The sequence below is a fragment of the Strongylocentrotus purpuratus genome, unplaced genomic scaffold (genome assembly GCF_000002235.5).
Source record: "Strongylocentrotus purpuratus isolate Spur 01 unplaced genomic scaffold, Spur_5.0 spur5_scaffold_10, whole genome shotgun sequence".
NCBI classification, from domain to species: Eukaryota; Metazoa; Echinodermata; class Echinoidea; order Camarodonta; family Strongylocentrotidae; genus Strongylocentrotus; species Strongylocentrotus purpuratus.
In genome coordinates this window covers 20,111,077-20,116,970 of record NW_022145595.1, presented here as the reverse complement: position 1 = coordinate 20,116,970, position 5,894 = coordinate 20,111,077, and positions in this window count along the sequence as shown.

Here is a 5,894-nt window from a genome sequence, read left to right as displayed (position 1 = left end):
CGCAGCCATATATGGCTTTTCCGAAAAATACACGAATGAAATCTGTTTTTATGAATATTATATTTAGAGATTTTGATTTATTTCCAGAGATTTCTGGGGAATTGCATCGCGTTTTAATATTTTGATGGCCAAGAATGTCATGTTCCTAAACACGCTTCGCGAAGGTCATAGGAAAACCACATTCTTGGCAATTACAAATATGTTTGTATTCCTTCAACTGCAGGACTTATTGTTCTTGGTACCATCCTCATCTCATTGTTTTTTATTTAGTATATACCTATATTTGGTTTATTGATGTTTTTTTTAATTGTTGTTATTGTTCATCGTTTATTAGAAATGCGAAGATGATGAGGATGGTATTATTCACAAGTGTACTGCCACTTTTACCACTTTTACCACTTGTACAACTCCTCCTCCAACTTCTTCTTCTTCTTTTTATTCTTTTTTCATAACTTTTCTAATACCAATGCTAAACCTCGCCCAATTTTTCATTTCACACTTGTCTATCTATATCTTTCCCTTTCAACCTTCATAACGTATACATATATTTTTTTTTATTGACTGATACTACATATTATTCTAACTTGTACTATACTTATATAACCGCTATTGTTTTATTTCAGGTTTTTTTTCTAAATCATTAGATTTTTTCCTTATTTGTTTTATTGTTATTTATCTTGTTTTTTATCAACTGATATTATTATTCTTTCAGAATTATTGCTGTTATAACTTGTATTATACCAACATCGCCGTTATTGTTTTATATTCAGGTAAACAATTTTTCAAAAATGATATCGTATTAGTTTTATTGATATTTATTAACTTATATTATTATTCTAAAAACTGATATTATTATTATCAGCATTCTCTCTATAATAACTTGATTTTCCTAATTGTTCCATTTCCAGGTAAAACAAAGTGTTCAGATTTAAGATTTTATTATCATACTTGCTATTTTTATTTTATTTTTTATTTTTTAAATTCAAGTTTGTATTGTTATTCCACAATTGAAATATCTGACAAAAAGTTCATGGTGATAAACCGTGCTCCTATCTAAATAATGATAAAAGATTCAAAGAGTCATATAATTATCTATACAGTATATCTATTTATGAAAAAAAAATCCTAATTTAAAAATTAAATTCCATATTTTTATTCAAACTTAGAAAGACGATAAAGAGAAAGTCGAAAATGTTTTTTTTTAATGACTCTCTTGTAACAGAGTAAGTTACAGGACTCCTTTGATTTGTATTTGCCTCTTCACTAACAAAAACTTATTATATATTTTAAATGACAATATAGATGTGCATGAATTATGATTGAGCTTCAAAAAATCAAATGGTTTTGAAGTGAAAAAATATGCGAAGTAATAGAAGACTTCGGATAATAATCATTGAGGGGATTTAGTGATAAGAAAAAAAAGATAATATGATGTGATGAGACGATAGATAGTTGATACATAATATTATTATTTAATTTAATGGGAGCATTATTATAAAAAATTAAGAACCAATATGAATGGGAAGTAGACAAGGAGCTTTATTTTAACTCCGAACGAAATCCCGTGAGGGTTAAGACGCGTACATGAGTGCGTGTGCGTTTGGGTGTGTGGGTGTGGGTGCGTGGGAGGTGCACTGGGAAGTTTATGGGGCGGGGAAATGTGTAGGGTATAATGAATCGCATATATGTGATAAAAGCGGGCTGATGATAACGATACAAGATTAAAATGTATAGATGATAATGATGACGAATGATGATGATTTATGATAATGATAACAACGAAATGATTGTTACCCTCTTCGTTAAAATAATGGCATCGATTTTTCAAGGGATATATTTTGTTTCATTCATTGAGCATCGTTTCAGGAGAAACTTACAAACTTAAAAATCAAAACAAACATATAAATAAGAGGGTAAATGATATTTTTTAAATTCATGTTGATGTGTGGTAAATTCATGGTAAATAAACAAAAGTGATATACGTTTCGTAATCGCTTACCCGAATTCATTTAGGGTTAGATCGCTATAATGTTTTCATTAATGAAAATAAAAACGAAAACAAAACTTAATATTAATGAATGTGTAAAGTATTTCACGTAATTATATTTGAAAATGACCAATAGATCATTTTCGTAATGCAATTAAATTTAATTCATACATCTTTGTTAAGTGCCCTGTTACAAATAATTTCATTCACCTGTTACAAATAAATATATTTCAATAGTCAGTGGCGAATTGCATACATTAATTGTTGCTAGGTAGGACAAACATCATGGCTTGTCCTATCTAACAACACGGAATGTATGCCAGTTCGCATTCTGAGTTTCTGACTATTGAAATACAATTATTCGTAACAGGTGAATGAAATAATCCGTAACGAGTCCCTTCACTAAGATTTCTGCATTAAATTTGAGCTAGAATTGAAATTGGAAAAAGTGGTGATGATTATGTAAATACATGTATCTCCTTACTGTAAGTAGTAGTATTAGAATCGTGACGCTGTGCGGACGATTTAGAATAGAAATTTCATTTTGTTTTTGTTTTTCTTAAATTATTATTACATTTTGTTTGCCATTGTTTGTTTTGCTGTGCATTGAATTGCTATTTGAAAGCATGTTAATCTTATACTAGGATAATATTGATAACTAAATAACATCATTTAAAAAAATCGATGATACATTTGAGCAAACAAAAAATGAGAGTTTGTAAAAACTTTGATTGATAAAAAGGCCACATTCAGAACTTTCATAGTAAATTATATGACTTTTATATTTCGATGATAAAAAAAATACAATGGACAATTTGCATGTGCTCTACACAATTTTGAGTTTATATAGAAACATAAACATGACATTAAAAAAATATAAATCAATATAAAATAAGCATAATTATAGTGACTTACAATTAAGAAATACCAAATTGCGCGTATATAATAAAGGCCATTGTAACTGCGTGTTAAGAAAAAAAAGTGCTTTTTGAGAGAAAAAGTAAATTCATAGGTATTTTTACGTTCGTAGAGCAAAACATGAACACTTTTTTCGTAAACAAGTTGCGGAATTCGTATTCTTTAATCATTTAACGCTTTAGTGGCGAGCAAAATATATAAGAAAGTATATATAAATTTGCAGTGTCAAGCTGACAGTTGTAAAGTCTGCAATTTTTCCAGTTCATAAAAATATCGGTATTGTGTTTTATGTGTTAGAGATTAGATTGTAATAGTGTTATCTGTTATCAAACAATCTATAATCTTTATAAAAAAAAAGAAGTGATAGTTGTGAGTTTTTGTGTTATTTTCGATGTGATGACATAATTAAGGTCATTTTTTGTTAAGGTTTTGAATGCAGTGTATTCAATGTGAGTTTAAAGTGTTGTTTGAGATTTTAGTGAGGAATTGCGGAATTGCATTTTGACGTAGTCTATATAAGCTGATACTTAAAAATATTTCGTAGAACTGTAATGACTATATTACCAAAACTACTATATTCGTTTTCTTTTTCCATGGTGTACGTAGAATAAGGGATCATTCATATCATATACGTAGATTAATTATGATATTTTCGTCATTTACAGAATTAAAGTGGTAATATTATCTTCATGTATCTTCATTTATCCTTGGATTTTTGTTGTTGGTAAAGCAAGATGCTAAGCAGTTATTATACGACGAAAAGCAAGATGGCGCGCATGTAAGAAAAACAACTATGTTATATTTTACATTATCTTTATCTACTATTATGAGCATGCAGGTAGTTATTGTGTAATTTAAAAGAAATTCTAGAACTTTGTGCGAGAGTAAAAAGTTGACTTTGTTGTTAACCAGTTTGCCTATTTCTACTGTAAACTATAAGTAATATATGTGTTAACGAGATTATTCCATTTTAGAAATTATAGCGTTTATGCAAACGCGTTTATTTACATATCATCAATTCGGTGGTTGAAGCATTTATTTTGCTAATTATAGGCCTATATAGCGTATTATGAGAAATAACTATGACAATTTAACAGAAATACGAGAGTAAAAAGTTTACTTTGTTGTTAACTAGTATGCCTATTTCTACTGTAAGTTGCAAAAAAAAAATGTATATGCTAACCAGATAGCTACATTTGAGAGAGTATATCGCTAACGCAAGCGCGTTCATTAAGCATGTATCTTGACATTACTGTAGGCATATACAGTGCGTCCCAGCAAAAACGAAACCGAGAATTATGATGATTTATCATAACTTAGTCACATTTATAATAATTAATAAATGACACATATTTGGAAAGCTTAGATCCTCCTCTTTCGTCTTATGCAACTCATATGATGCATATTTCACGCATGAGTGATTAAAATGAATTTGAAGAGAGGAAACCAAAAGTCATTTGGCGGACGGTATGTGAATTCCAAGGAGAAAATCACATTTCTAGAAAGTTGAGATTCTGCTCTTTTATATGACACCTCAATCAGGAAACATGAGCAGGAAATGACCAAGTTCTGTTTGTTTAAAGTAGTGCTTGCATTTCCAGAATTTTATCAAACGAATTCGTTTTCACTGGCTGCCTGCTGTAGCAATTAGCAGAATTGACATCAGACTTAACTTCGTTTCGTTGACAATCAGCCATGCATGAAGACTTTCATCTACGGCTGATTGTCAACGAAACGGAGTTAAGTCTTTTGTTAACTCTGTTTGCTGCTACGACAGGCAGCCAGTGAAAACGAATTCGTTTGATAAAATTATGGAAATGCAAGCACTACTTTAAACAAACAGAATCTTGTCATTCCTTGCTCATTTTTCCTGATTGAGGTGTCATATGAAAGGGCAGAAACTCAACTTTCTAGAAATGTGATTTTCTCCTTGAAATTCAGATACCGTCCGCCAAATGACTTTTTGGTTTCCTCTCTTCAAATTCATTTTACTCACTCATGCGTGAAATATGTATCATTATGAGTTGCATCAAATGACAGAGGAGGATCTAAGCTTTCCAAATATGTGTCATTTTTTAATTATAAATGTGACTAAGTTATGATAAAACAGCAAAAATTCTCGGTTTCGTTTTTTCTGGGACGCACTTTAGTGTGATTGATTCAAAAGATATTCTAGAACTTTGTGCGAGAGTAAAAAGTTGCCTTTGATGTTAACTAGGATGCCTATTTGTAATGTACTGTAAGCTGTAAGAAACGTATATGTTAACCAGATAGTTCAATTTAAGAAAGTATATTGCTAACGCAAACATGTTCATTTACATATCGACAATTCGAGGTATTAAGCATTTATTTTGCTAATTAAAGGCCTATATAGGGTATTATGAGAAATAACTAAGAAATTTTTTCGGAAATACGAAAGTAAAAAGTTGACTTTGATGTTAACTAGGATGCCTATTTGTAATGTACTGTAAGCTGTAAGAAATGTATATGGTAACCAGATAGTTCCATTTGGGAAAGTATATCGCTTTAATACGCAAGTGCTTTAACACATATCGACAATTCGACGATTTAAGCATTTATTTTGACAAACTATAGGCCTATATAGCGTATTATGAGAAATAACTAAGAATATTTTACGGAAATACGAGAGTAAAAAGTTGACATTGTTGTTAACTAGTAAGCCTATTTGTACTGTAAGCTGTAAGAATTGTATATTTTAACTAAATAGTTCCATTTGAGAAAGTTCATCGCTAACGCAAATGCGTTCATTACGACAATTCGATGATTAAAGCATTTAGGCCTATATAGGGTATTATGAAAAATAATTAAGAACATTTTACGGAAATACTTAGCATGTTAAGTGTTGAAATTGTTTAGTTGCATGTCGTTAATGCATTAATGGTATGAACATTTACGTAGTAGGCTACCAACTACGTTTTTCTTTGTTTAACTCTACATCATCAAAGTACAGAAATGTAATTCTAAAAAT